The sequence below is a fragment of the Gopherus flavomarginatus genome, assembly GCF_025201925.1.
Source record: "Gopherus flavomarginatus isolate rGopFla2 chromosome 13 unlocalized genomic scaffold, rGopFla2.mat.asm SUPER_13_unloc_3, whole genome shotgun sequence".
NCBI classification, from domain to species: Eukaryota; Metazoa; Chordata; order Testudines; family Testudinidae; genus Gopherus; species Gopherus flavomarginatus.
Window position 1 is genome coordinate 3027729 of NW_026114611.1, and position 14436 is coordinate 3042164.

The 14436-nt window shown below is 54.5% G+C and overlaps 1 long non-coding RNA gene across 2 annotated transcripts in view; it reads right to left on the reverse strand.

Annotated features, from left to right (window-relative positions):
* Positions 1 to 14019, reverse strand: part of LOC127041585 (uncharacterized) — a 593788-nt gene extending 579769 nt beyond the window's left edge. The window contains exons 1-2 of one of the 2 annotated variants that reach the window (XR_007771680.1): positions 13924 to 14019; positions 13258 to 13432 (exon numbers count right to left, since the gene is read on the reverse strand). This is a non-coding gene — a long non-coding RNA (uncharacterized LOC127041585). Of the gene's footprint in view, positions 1 to 13252; positions 13433 to 13923 lie in introns of both variants that reach the window. The other variant, XR_007771679.1, reaches the window with a different exon arrangement.
* Positions 14020 to 14436: the final 417 nt, after the last annotated feature.

Sequence of the window (14436 nt, forward strand, 5' to 3'; positions counted from 1 at the left end):
ATGGATGGGCCTCTGGGTAAAACCTCTAAAGGGGTTTGGATTATATTAAATAAATGGCCTTTGCCCAATGGGCCATGTGTTTTTATCCAGGTGACAAGCCTCACGAGGAAGGACTCGGGTAGTCTTGTGAGTAAGAATGTTTAAGGGAAGAGACCAGGAGGGGTGGGGGCTAGTTGAGAAGCCCACCCTCCTAGCTAAACTGGTAGCGGAACAAGTTGGTGGCCATGGAAGGGACGGTTCAGCGAGATAAGCAGGATCGGGCCCAGGTGGGCAGGCAACAGACAGAGAGATTGGAAAACAGGTTGAAATACTTTGAGGGTGTAGTGGAAGGAAGGAGTCAGTAAGTGTAAGCATGGGGATTTCAAATACCCAGGACTTACTTGGAATGGTGATTTGAGTTGATAAAAGTGGCTGTTGGGAGACAAGCAAGTGATTTAAGGGAGAGTGAGAAGTTAACTCTGTAGTTGCAGGAGGGAACAGTAGTTGAACTTTGTAAAAATGCTAAAGAGGAAAGTTCTTGGTGTCTTTAAAATGTCTGTGAAATGTTTGTAAATAAATTCAGGCAAAGAAATTATTGGATTGCAATCATTTGGCTATGAACAATTTAGTTGAATTAGCTGAAGAATGTAGACAGTGCTATGAAATTGAAATTTTATTAGGCTCTAAGGGCACTATAAGTGGTGATGATTTCTTTCAGTGTTTGAAAGCAGGAGTTAAAAGTAAAAAGCAAGCCAGAAAGCATCTGTATTAATGCAAATTATCTAACTGACAAGGTAGGAGCCACTGAAACCTGAGCTGCCTATGAAACACATACCAAAAAAAAAAAAATGGGGTAATTCCTCTGTTTTGCCTGAAGTCAACAAGGGTATTTGTATATTTTAAGTTATGATTGTCTGCCCAGAAGGGGTAGACCTCTGTTGTTTTTTTTGTCTTTAAGATAATCAGAGAAAACTGATGCCAGCTGAACAGCATTCAATGTACCATGCATTTACTGGCACAATGGGAATTGTGTTTTGTGTTTTGTGTTCTGTCTTGTGGTGTTTGTCTCGTGGCCGGAGTTGTTGTGTTTTGTGTTTTTATGGGATGGTCTGGTTTGGAATCAGGAGAATGTGATATACTAAAGTCTAATATATTTCCTTAAATAAGAAAAGGAATCTTCATTGGCCAAATCTTTTAATTAAAAATTGTTGTTAAAATTAGCATACCAACAGTCTTTGAAAGCAAGGACATGAAAAGTTAACCCACTCCCCATATTGTACATGGAATCCTTCTGGCTACCTCAGATTTCTAGCCAGAGAGCTGGGGATGGTGGGAAGCTATTAGACTAGAGGTTGTATTAAATGAACTCCTCAAAGTGGATGTGCTTTCCTGGCTTGTTGCTCCAAAGCTCTGTAATAAGGTTATTTTAGTGGAAGGGTATATGTGGCATACATTTATTAAATAATAAGACTAATGTACTGTATAATGGCAATGTCTATGTGTTCATTGTTGGAAAAAGGTGTATAAGTCAAAAGTGGAAGTTTCCTTTGTAGGTTAAAAGAAGCCAAAAAGGGGAAAAGGAAAAAGAACAGAATGAGTTAACTGGAAAAAAAGAATTAGCTAGCAAGCTCAGGCTATAGATAAGACACTGACTCCATTCAAGGACACTGCTCACAGTTAAGACTTGGCTGACAATCAGGAAAAGGAGGGCTTGAATTTGCCCACGCATCTATAAGGTTTGCAAAATACTGCCAGGCACTAATGAAGTGTGTTAGGTTTCTTTTCTCACAGGTAAAGAAGCGCTACCCAAAGACTCTAGCAGCCCTGCCACTCCTTGGAATCAGGAAACTGGATTGATGTAAAGGTCCACCAATGAAAGACTGCCTTGGCTCCATGCTGGAAAGGCCCTTATTAAGTCCTGCTGACTACCAACACTGCTGTGAAGTGCCGAAGACTGACTGCCTGTACCCATGATTCTCACTGCAAAAAGACCCCTCTACATCAGGAGAATTCTCCTACTGAAGATTAGCCTATTTCGCCTTGTAGCTCCACTATGCCTTCTGGACAGCAGGGAAAAAGTACAAGGTGAAGTGCTTGTAACCTCTCCCTTGTCCACTGACAGATCTATTGTGCCTTTGAATTTTTCTAGAAAAAGCAAAACCATTACAGGGTGATGTGCTGGTAACCTCTCCCCTGTAGGATGCTGCACCATAACTGTTTTTGGGAAAGAAAAAGAAACACTCGCTCCACTGAAATTGCCAAAGTCCAGGAATTCCTGACTAGAAAGGACATTAAGAACTGACCCTGGTGAAGAAACAAAGAATTATACACTGGCGGGAGGACATTTGTGGGACCCATGCCTGGGAATGCGGTATTGATTGGGTTTTGGGGTTTATTCTACAGGCTGCGCCCTGTGTTCTGGATAAATCCTTCAGCATGTATTGCTCTCTCTAATTGGATTTTAAATAACAAGTACCCGAAGAGTTTGTTCTGCCACTAGAAATTTTACCCGTATTGAAATCATGCCAGTGACTAATAATGTAACCCCCTCCTATGCTATTAATGTTAATGTCTTTTGACAGTACCTGAGAATAGTGAAATAACAGGTGTATTATAGTACTACACCAAGGAACGATGGTATTAAATATCACTGAGGCTATGAAGGCATTGCAGTGGGATCTAGTATGTGTAGGAATTCAGGATTTCCTGAATGACCAGCTGATGGCCATTTGGAGTGATCTTGAGTACCAGACTTGGCCCACTGCCCTTACAGATGCATCAGAAATACCATCTGATCTGTGATTATGGAGACATACTTGGACACTTTCTGGGTGAAAGTGTGGCTTCACAAGGCGGGGTGTGCGCCCTTATAGGGGATGAATGCTGTACTTATGTCCCAGTAAACGCACAGGATATTAACAAGCACATCATGTCAGCCGAACAGACTTTTGAACAGTGGAAAGCCCAGGAAAGGGAACCCACTATTTCTGATTCCCTCTGGGGTTGGTTACTCAACCTGGGAAAACTAGAGGAAGGCATTGTTCACCTCCTGCACACTGGGTTGGTGTTGTGTATCGTTACTCTCCTCTTGCTTGCTTTCTGTAAAGCACTCCAGCTCCCTAGAGCTTAATCGCATGTTATCCTTTAAATGTGAGAACACTCAGCCAAAAGTTTGTTGAGTTCTCAAAGGAGGGAGTTGTTGGTGTCACTAGGCATAAATCTAGGTAGCTTGGGAGGGTGGACGATCACGAGTGCCGATGAAGCCCTCCTGCTCAGGCCTCAATGAACCATTGTTCCTCCATGTTAAACACTTTGTGTAACCTAGTGTTACCTAATGTACTAATAGCTGCAAAAATGTAGTGTTAGCAGTTAGTTTTTGGTTGTAACAGCCAGTTTTCTGCAGTAACATGCTGAAGCGAGCTCAAGGTCGTTCTGAATACGGTATACATGTCACAGCAGCGGAGAGGGGGGAGGAAGGGGGAAGACAAAAGATTGAATGAGAAAAGATACTGCAGCTGGATGGGAAAGGGGGGGGAGTGAGAGATCAGCTAGTCACCAAGAAAAAGTTTTGTAGCAAACAACTGGGATATCAAAGGCAGAAACTGCTTGTTTTAGGTGTGCAGGATTTGAGATGGTTATTTCTCCCTTGCACCTTATTTGAGCTCAAATAAACTTGGTTGTTTGCTTCTCCACCCTGGTGTGTTTATTGGCGCTACACACTCTGGGCAACGAACCCCGCTGCTGCTTGCCTCGGGCACCCCATGCCGGCATCACCACCAAGTACAATGCTTGTTGATACCGGCTCTTAACCCCACTGAGAATGTTTTGGGGTGACTCCTCGCCTTTATCAACTTAGGGGACTGAGAGAGAAACAGTTAACAGGTGCTCCAGTGGCACAATTGGTTAGTGCACAGTAGTTATAGGGCAGTGCTGAGAGGAGCTATGCTGAATTTGTGAGTTCAAACCTCACCTAGAGCATTAGCTCTCATTAACCAAATGGCTTCACCCCCCTCATTTGGCCATGTAGAATTCTCGTCCTGGGGACATTGAAGCAGGGTAGGAATCAAAATGCCCCTTCTCTTATTACCTCCTCTCCAGAGTGCAGGTCAGAATCTACAATCCTTTCTCCCCCACCAGCCCCTGTGCCAGGATCCCTCAAGCAGAGCCTGGAGTCCTGCCCATCCTTGACCCCTGAGCCTGAAGGGAGAGGAGCAAGCAGCCATTGTTAGAGGGCTTTCCCTTCCCCTGCCCACTTCCCTGGCTCTTGTCATGCAGACAGCAAGCAGCAAAAGACCAGAAGTCCGAAGCGCAGACAGAGGGATGTTTACTGGGGTTAGTTTCCAAGCAAGCAGATTCCAAAGCCCTTCACACCAGTCAGGCTTATCTCTATACAGGGACAGAGTCTTTTCCCCTGTGTTCCCTTCCCAGCTCTGACATCACAGAGCGTTTACCCCACATCCCTACAGACAATTCTTTCCTGGGTGCTGGCTGCTGAGTCGTACCCACATGCTCAGGGTTTAGCTGATCACCATATTTGGGGTCAGGAAGGAATTTTCCTGCAGGGCAGATTGGCAGAGACCCTGGGGGGGTTTCACCTTTCTCTGCAGCGTAGGGCACGGGTCACTTGCTGGAGGATTCTCTGCACCTTGAAGTCTTTAAACAACGAGTTGAGGACTTCAATAGCTCAGACATAGGTCAGGGGTTTGTTACCGGAGTGGGTGGGTGAGAGTCTGTGGCCTGTGTTGTGCAGGAGGTCGGACTAGACGATCATAATGGTCCCTTCTGACCTTAAAGTCTATGAGTCTATGAGCTCTGACACTGCAGAGTGTTTACCTCACGTCCCCCTTCCCAGCTCCAACACTGCAGAGCCTTGCCTGTGTCCCTGTTCCCCGTTCCCTATTCCCATCCCCCTGTTAGCAAGCATGATGCCAATTTCCCCGCCCATTGCCTGTTTGACCCCAGTTTATACAGAAACAGATTCAGCGAGACCTTAACCAATCATTTTACTGAAATGTAATTAACCAATTCCAACCTATTGTAACAGAATTCTCTAACCAATTACATCCCACTCCCCTAATTAACTTACACCCAGTAAAATTAATTCTGCAGCAGACAGAAACAATTAGAGGACAAGACAGATTGACAACAGAAAAGCGGGGGCCATAAAGATAAACCCTAGGAAATGACGGTTTCACAACCACAACCATTGAGAAGGGATTTCTTGCCAGACCGGATGCTCCCTTAAGATCTGTTTCTTTATCTGGTGGTGATGGGCACTATTGGGACAGGATCGACTTCCTAACAGCCCAACCCCACCTTAGTTCAGTGTGACAGGTTTGGGAGGTGAGGATGTGACCGTTCACTTCCCAGCATATAGCTGCCTCTGCTGCTTAGCCAAAGGCCTTAGCCTACTGTCAAGGTTTTTTCCCCACTCTGAACTTTAGGGTACAGATGTGGGGGACCTCCATGGACCCTTCTAAGCTTAATTACTAGCTTAGATCTGGTAACTGCCACCATCCAGAAGTTAGTGTCTGAAACACTTTCTGTCCCCCCAAAACATTCCCCTCCCTGGGCAGCCTTGAGAGGCTTCACCAATTCCCTGGTGAACACAGATCCAAACCCCTTGGATCTTAAAACAAGGAGAAATTAACCATCTCCCCTTCTTTCCCCCCACCAATCCCTGGTGAGTCCAGACCCAATCCCCTTGGATCTTAAAACAAGGAAAAATCAATCAGGTTCTTAAAAGAAAAAAACTTTTAATTAAAGAAAGAAAGAAAGATAAAAATCATCTCTGTAAAATCAAGATGGAAAATACTTTACAGGGTACTCAGAAGGGTATATAGTCAAGAGGAAACCCCTCTGGCCTTAGGTTCAAAGTTACAGCAAGCAGAGGTAAAATCCTCTCAGCAAACAAGGATCATTTACAAGTTGAGAAAACAAAAATAAGACTAACACACCTTGCCTGGCTAATTACTTACAAGTTTGAAACATGAGAGACTGATTCAGAAAGATTTGGAGAGCCTGGATGGATGTCTGGTCCCTCTTAGTCCCAAGAGCGAACAACCCCCAAAACAAAGAGCACAGACAAAGACTTCCCTCCACCAAGATTTGAAAGTATCTTGTCCCCCATTGGTCCTCTGGTCAGGTGTCAGCCAGCTTTATGGAGCTTCTTAACCTTTTACAGGTAAAAGAGACATTAACCCTTAACTATCTGTTTATGACACCTGCAAACAAGGGCTCAGACTCTCCTAGGGAGAGAAGGCCCAGACACAGGCAGACTGGGATTTTGGTTCTTTGTTTTATACCCCTGTCACTAGCTGAGTGATAAAAATACACCTAAGTTCTTAAAGTCTAGGCCTGTACAAGCAACCTGAATATCTCTATTCTAACCGCCATCGGTCCCTGTGGAAAAATAATCTATTCAGGGTTGTTCCTAGACATTTTGGTGCCCTACACAGCACCCCGTCCCCCAGCCCGAGCTGGCAGAGCGGAGCAGTCTGGGGCCAGGTCACTCCACTTCCCGCCGCCCGGTAATTGCAGGGCAGGCCAGACCCCACACTCACGGAGTGGAAGGAAGTGGAGTGATCCGGCCCCAGCCTGCTGCACTCTGCTCCCAGCCTTGGAAGTTGGGCGGTGGGCGGAAACGCCCCCCCGCACTCACCAGCGCCACGGCTGGGAGCTGGTGGAACAGAGCAGGCTGGGGCCAGGTCTTTCCACTTCCCGCCGCCCGGTGAGTGCAGGATGAGACTGATCCCTCCTGCAGTCCACCGGGATGTAGCTAAAGGGATGGGGCGGAGTGGGGGGGGAATGGAGTGGAGCAGGGATGGGAAGAGGCGGCATGGGGCACAGCAGGGGTGGGGACTTTGTGGCAGAGGCAGAGCAGGGACAGCTTTCCTGGCCGTCTCAGCCAGCCAGAGGATCGGGCTGGCCGCTGGAGCAGTATGCAGCTGTGTAGGGCACCAGGAAAAATGGGGCAACTTGGTGTCTCCACATCCCTTCACCAGGCAGTGTCCCTGTACTGTGTGCTGTCTTCATAGGTCCTTTCTCAGTCTTTCTCACCCTCTTGTCTTGAGTCTCCTGTGTCCCTGCTTTCAAGCACAGACTAACTCTGGCTGTTCAGCAGAGGGGAGGACCATGCCTATGTGTGGCCAGCAGACAGCGATAAAGACCCCTAGCCAGCCTGCTCCTTGCCATGCCAAACACCCACTGAAGGCGACCCGCAGACCAGCATGCGGGGCAGCTGCTGATGCTCTGTGGACAACATCAGAAGAAGGTAGGAAAGCAGGGCCAGCCCCCTGGTGTGGCCTCTGTCTGTTCCCACTCACAGTGCTCACTTTTGCAATGGGGCAGGAGATTTTACCCCAAGAGGCTTTTCCCCAGCTGGCAAGAAGCAGAGAAACACCCAGGCTCCCAAGGTGCTATTTACCAAGCCCCCTCAATTACAGGGACAGGCGCACATTTGGAAGAGGGAAACTGCTCTACACGCCAGCCCGGGCAGCTGCCCAGTTTCTTTGGCAAGTCAGGAACAGCAAAGGCTAGACTGGAAGCACTTGGCGCTCATGCCCCAGTCTTTGTGATGTCCAACCCCCAACTCCTTCCCGGGGCTCTAGCTAAAACCAGAGCATTGGCCTGAGCGACCAAGAAGAGGTTCCAGCTCTGAAGGAAGCAGGACTTTCAGCACAATGGTAAAACTGCAGAAGCACAAGGGGACTTGAACTCTCAATCACTGATGCAAAGTCAGATGCCTTATCCATTAAGCCACAGGGTCACACAAGAAAAACCTCTCCAAGTACTTCTTTAGAGAAGATGGACACTGTGTTTCTCAGACTCAGGTCATCTACTGACGGGGGCCGAGACTCTCTGGGCACAAGAAGTCGAGTTCCCAGCGAGATGTGAGACTAAATTCTATGGAACCAGGTGCAGGACTTTGGCAGGGAAGCTCAGGCATGGGGGATTGAGGTGCAACAGATGAACCGGCTGTCTAGGTGCAGAGATTTAGTCACACTGAGGCACAGGAGGGAGGAGAAGGAGGAATCCTGCTGATGGTCAGTGGCTGTGCAGAAAAACGGGTGTTGATTCCCCCATCCTAAATGGGCTGGTTGGCTTGACCCTTCTCCCCTCTGCAGAGCATGGTGGGGACTGCAGCTCACCCCTTGTGGGGCAGGAGGGCACAAGTGCAGCGCGCTGGGCTCCGATGCACCTGGAAGGCAGATCTGGTGGGGTGGGGTGGGGCAGGGCAGGGCAGGACCTGTGGTTTACGTTCTGCCTTGCCTGGTGCTGGGCCATTGCACAATCCCCAGCCATGCCGCACAGCGCACCGCAAGAGGCAGGGGGGCAAGCAGATGATCCAGCACAAGGGGGGAGAGGAAATGTGGTTGGTGGGAGGAAAGGCCTTGGGTTGCACTGAGGGAGTGCAGAGCAGGGGTGACACCCCAGAAACCTGCAGCAAAGGGACGGACAGGTGGGCTGCGTGGATAGAAGAGGCAGCAAGCCTTAAAGGGGAATGGGGTCTACTGGTCAGAGTAGGTGGGGGTTGGGCTCTATCCCTGGCTCTGGGAGCAGAGGTGGGTCTAGAGGTGAGAGCAGGGGGACTGGGAACCAGGACTCCTGGGTTCCATAGTGGCGGCTGTTTTTTCCTGTGTCTCCCTCCCTAGAGGTCCCAGCCCAGCCCCCTAGTGGAATCTGACTGGGGGAGGGAGTTGTCCTGCCACTCCAGATTCGTGATTCGAACCCCTCCTCCCACGGGCTCTGACATCACAGAATCTCCCCCCAAGTCAGAAAGTAGGAGCCCCTCCCCGCATGCAGAGGAAGCTAGTGAGATTCTAGGGGTTCTCTGGCAGAGATGACAGCACCCACCAGACACCCACTCATGGTTGCAAGGAGACCCTCCTGCACAGCCCCCTGCTACGAGGGACCGGGGGCGCCCAGCCAGGGTCAGGAGGTATGCTCCCTCTGAGCCCCTCCCCCGTTACTCCAGGATCCGAGCATCTTCCTAATTCACAGGGTAATTCTCATCCCAGGCTCGTGCAAGGGTAGGAAGCACCACCAGCCCCATTTCCCAGACGGGAGAACTGAGGCCCAGAGAGGCTGAGTGATGTGCCCAAGGACACCCAGGAAGTCTGTGGCAGAGCAAAACATGTTTCTGCCTCCCTCCTCCCAGGTCTGGCCTGCTCCTGAGTCACTAGATGATGCGGGGGCGGGGCCTCGGGGCAAGGGGCAGTGCAAGGGGGGGCCTCAGGGGAAGGGGCAGTGCAGGGGCGGGGTCTCGGGAGAAGGAGCACTGGGAGGGCAGGGTCTCGGGGGAATGTGAGGGCAGGGTCTCAGGTGAATGGGTGGTGCAGGGGGGTCTCAGGGCAATGTGAGGGTGGGGTCTCAGGGGAATGGGTGGTGCAGGGGCGGGGTCCCAGGAGAAGGAGCAGTGGGAGGGCAGGGTCTCGGGGGAGTGTGAGGGCGGGGTCTCAGGTGAATGGGTGGTGCAGGGGCGGGGTCCCAGGAGAAGCAGTGGGAGGGCGAGGTCTCAGGGGAATGTGAGGGCAGGGTCTCAGGAGAAGGAGCAGTGGGAGGGCGGGGTCTCGGGGGAATGTGAGGGCAGGGTCTCAGGTGAATGGGTGGTGCAGGGGCAGGGTCTCGGGGGGAAGGGGCGGTGCGGGGGCAGGGAATCGGGAGAATGGGCAGTGTGGCATTGGGGACTTCGGGGAAGAGGCAGTGTGAGGGCAGGGTCTCGGGGCAAAGGGGAAGGGTGTGGGTGGGGTCTTGGGCAAAGGGGTGATGTAGGGATGGCGATTCAGGGGAATGGGTGGTGAAGGGGTGGGGACTAGAGGGAAGGGGCGATGCGGGGGCTGGGACTGGGGGAGGGGCAGTGCAGGGGCGGGGTCTCGGGGGGAAGGGTGATGCAGGGGTGGGGTCTCAGGGAAAGGGGCGGGGACTGGGGGTAGGGGTGGTGCAAGGGCAGGGCCTCAGGGGAAGAGACGATGCAGAGATGGGGGTTAGGGGAAGGGGCAGGGCCTCGGGGGAAGGGACGATGCAGAGATGGGGGTTGGGGAAGGGGCGGGGCCTCGGGGGAAGGGACGCTGCGGAGATGGGGGTTAGGGGAAGGGGCAGGGCCTCAGGGGAAGGGGCGATGCAGAGATGGGGGTTAGGGGAAGGGGCAATGCGGGGGCAGGGATTAGAGGGAACAGGTGGAGCAGGGGCGGGGCCTTGGAGGAATGTGAGCACAGGGTCTTGGGTGGATGGGTGGTGTAGGGGCGGGATCTCAGGGGGAAGGGGCGGTGCAGGGGCAGGGTCTCGGGGTAATGTGAGGGTGGGGTCCCGGGTGAATGGGTGGTGTAGGGGCGGGGTCTCAGGGTAATGTGAGGGTGGGGTCCCGGGTGAATGGGTGGTGTAGGGGCGGGGTTTCAGGGTAATGTGAGGGCGGGGTCCCGGGTGAATGGGTGGTGTAGGGGCGGGGTCTCAGGGTAATGTGAGGGTGGGGTTCCAGGTGAATGGGTGGTGCAGGGGCAGGGTCTCGGGGCAATGTGAGGGTGGGGTCCCGGGTGAATGGGTGGTGTAGGGGCGGGGTCTCAGGGTAATTTGAGGCTGGGGTCCCGGGTGAATGGGTGTTGTAGGGGCAGGGGTCTCAGGGGGAAGGGGCAGTGCAGGGTCAGGCTCTCGGGGGGAAAGGGAAGCTCAAGGGCAGGAACTCTGGAGAAGGGGCAATGTGAGGGTGGGGGTGGGTCCTTGGGGAAAGGGTGCAGGGGAGGGGTGTATTGGGGAGGGGCAGTGCTGGAGTGTGGATATGGGGGAAGGGGCAGAGTGAGGGTGGGGTATTGGGGAAAAGGAGCAATGCGAAGGCGGTGCCTTAGAGGAAGGGGCAGGGGCAGGGCTTTGGGGAATGGGGCAGGGATTAGGGGGAACAGGTGACGTGAGGCCAGGATGTCAGGGATAGGGGCAGTGTGGGGGCAGGACATGAAGGAGGCAGGGGCAGGGCTTTGGGGAATGGGGCAGGGATTAGGGGAACAGGTGACGTGAGGCCAGGATGTCGGGGATAGGGGCAGTGTGGGGGCAGGACCCCAGGAGGAGGGGGGCAGGGGCAGGGCTTTGGGGAATGGGGCAGGGATTAGGGGAACAGGTGATGTGAGGTCAGGACGTCGGGGATAGGGGCAGTGTGGGGGCAGGACCCCAGGAGGAGGGGACAGGGGCAGGGCTTTGGGGGGGAGGGCGGAGCTCGGGGAATGAGGAGGATTAATTCGGTTCAGTGGCAGGTTTGTCTGCGGGTGACACTGGCACTGCAGGGGGGTTAAAGCCGGGCTCACCCGAGGGAGGAGGACGGGGCTGGGTGGCCGGGCACAGCGGGAGTTCGGGGAGTGACAAGGAGCCGGTTCCAAGGCTCATCGGACACCCCCAGAAACCAGCTCACACCCAGACGGGGGGTTACAGCCCCAGCGAACAAGGGGCGCTGGGAACATCCCCGCGGTGCAGACAAATGTACCATGTCACCGGGCAGAGACAGACCCGGCACTGACCTGCGCCCCCCCCCGGTCCTCGGCCTCCGCCCCCAGCGCTCCCGCTCCTGCCCCGATCAGCTGCTTTGTGCGGGGGTGAAAGGGGCGAAGCGGCGCGGCACGTTCCCACGCGGAGCAGGTTAACACACTGCGCGGGGGGCGGGGCTCTCTGGGGGGCGGGGCGGGGGGCGGAGTTGTGGGGGGGAGGTGTCAGGTTGACCCAGGGCCCCGCCCTCACCTGGGCTCGAGAGGACGGAAGCGCCCCGGGGCAGGCTGGGAGTTGTAGTTACTGGCTCGTCTCAGAGCGGAAGTGACGAACGGTTGCTCAGGCAACGCGCCACCTCCCAGTGCACACTGGGAAGCGTAGTTCTCCCTCTCACACGCGGCCTCTATTGGCGGAGGGGCCGTAGCTTTCAGTTCGCCGCGCCCCTCCCCGCTCCCTGATTGGCGGAGAGAGCGCGGGACAGACTCGGTGGGCGGGGTGAGCCTGGCCGGCTTTAGGGAGGGCGAGGCCCAATTCGAACAGTCTCGCTGGGGCCCCGGCAGGGAAGACATAAAAACCCCCGGTACAGACCCTGCGGGGCGGTGCTCAGCAGGCGGCGCTCCCAGTCTGCGGCGGGTCCTGCACTCGCTCCCGCTCTGCGGCGGCGCTGAGGGACCTGCTGCCGCAGCCCCAGAGCCAGCGCAGGACCCGCCGCAGACCCGGAGCCAGTGCAGGACCCGCCGCAGACCCGGAGCGCCGCCCACTGAGTCACAATTAAAAAGGCGCCTGTAGCTAGGGAAGAGATTCTCACTGGGCACAGGGCCTGAACTGGTGGATTGGTCTAACGCCAGCCCTGGGGGTGAGGCCCTGGTTCCCTCACCCCGAGGCTTCGCTGCCCCCCCCGCCATGGGGGCAGCCGGCGGGTGGGGCAGGGCAAAGGAGCACTGAGGTGGGATGGGGAGTGGCGGCTCCACATGGGGGACCGGGGGCTCAGACACCCAGTTCCAGGCGCCAGGCCCAGCCCCTGCCCCGGGAGCAGCCCCGGGCCCGTGGGAGCCGAGCAGGGGGGGCACAGGGCAGAGGCAGCGCATAGTGAAAGGGCTTCACCTCCCCCCCCAGCTGGGCCTGGAGGGCAGCGGTGGGGGGAAGAGCCTTAGGCTGCCTGGGAGCAGCCCCACAAGCGGCAGCCTGGGGCTGCGGGGCCTTCAACCTCCCCAACCTGCCCCCCAGTGTCCCCCCGTCCGCTGTGACTCTCCTGCCAGCACCGCCCCCTCCTCTCCTTCTGTAGCGCCCCAGCAGCCCCTTCAAGCCCCCCCAACCTGCCCCCCAGTGTCCCCCCATCTGTTGTGACCCTCTCGCCAGACCCACCCCCATCTTTGGGGATCCCTCAGCCCCCACCATCCCCTCCCCCATCGTGTACACTCTACCTGGCCTCTCCCTTCACCCCCGACCTCCTCCTCCTCCTCCGTCCTCAGCACCCCGACAGTGACCTCCTCCTCTCGCCCCACACCCGACATCCTCCCTCCCGTTCTCAGCACCCCACCGCCCCTTCCTCCTCATCCCCCCCAATCCCGTCCTCAGTGCCCCACCCCTAATTGCCTCCAACCCATTTCACATTGCTGGAACCCACTTTCCCATCCCCTCACTCCCTCAGTCCATCCCCAGGGTGTGAGTTTCCTCATCTTCAATCTCTGCTACACCCAAACCTGCCAGGTTCCCCTTTTCAAGAACTGTGGGGTCTTCCAAACCACCGACACCCATCCACTCTGGGCTCTCTAAATCCCACATTCCCACAATGCACGTTGATAACCCCACCTCCTCTATCCCTAATCCCCCTATTCCCTTCCCTGGGGTCCTCCTGGACACTCCAACCCACAGTCAGGCCCCCACATACGTCCCAGTCATTCACATGCTGAGCTAGTTCTTCAGGGACCCCCACAGCCCAGCAAACTTCTCCATCCATGAGCCCCATGGACCTGTGGCCAGGAAGCTCCCACTTTGGCTGGACTGGGCATGGGTGTTAATCTTTTCCTGTCTTGTGTGTGCTGTGCTCACAAAGGCTTTTTGCTCCCTCGGGGTGAGGTGTGGTTTTGGCCGAAGATGAGGTGTTTTGGTAGCCCTGTGGATGCTGTGTGGTGTCTGGAATGGGGCGTGTGTGTTCCCATCATGCCCCTTCCCCTCTGCCTGCAGAGCTGAGACAGACAGGTCTGAGGAGCAGAGCAGGAGCTCTGGGAAGGAGAAGAGCAATATGAAGATGGAGTGTAAGATGAGGCCAGGTGACTTCTGTGGAGGGAGACATGCTGGACAGGGCCTAGGATTGGGGAGACAACCAGGTGTGAGCCCCGGGCTCAGATTTGTAATTGTAGCTGTGATGGCAGAATGGGAGGAGGGTTGAAGCCGAAGCCCTGGGGTGCAGGAGTAGCGAGAAGAGGAGCCTCACCACCATTGCTTTTTCTTTTCCTCTTGTGTTGTGTTTCATACCAAGGGAAAAGAAGTCGCGGGGACGGAGTCCAGCCCTGAAGTGAGATGGAAAGTGATCGAGAGCAGTGACAGCGTGAATCCTGTTGATGCCAGGCAAGACCTGCCCAACTGGGACAAGAGTAACCGTCTCTGTCGGTGAGATGTGTATCTGGTTTGGGAAGGGCTCTGGTAACAGCCGTCCTGGCTCCAGGCAGGGACTTCCCGTTATCTGGGTGTGGGCTTCCGGACTATCTGTGGCTTCAAGGGAGATGATGTTGCCATTTGCGAGGGCTGATCATCTCTCTTGCGAGGAGTGGTGTGTGCTCCCTAGCAGAAAGTTGGATCCATGAGGGTGACTCCCTGTTCTGAATTTCTTTCTTCCTTCTAGGTTTCTCTCTCTGTGTTGGCCAACTTTCACTCAAACTCTCTCTGTCTCTCCTTTCATGGACACCTGTCATGTTCAGTTGCCTGCATTCTCTTCCTCTGCTCCCCCTCCCCCAGTCTCCTGTGGGCTCATCTTGGTCTATCTGCCCA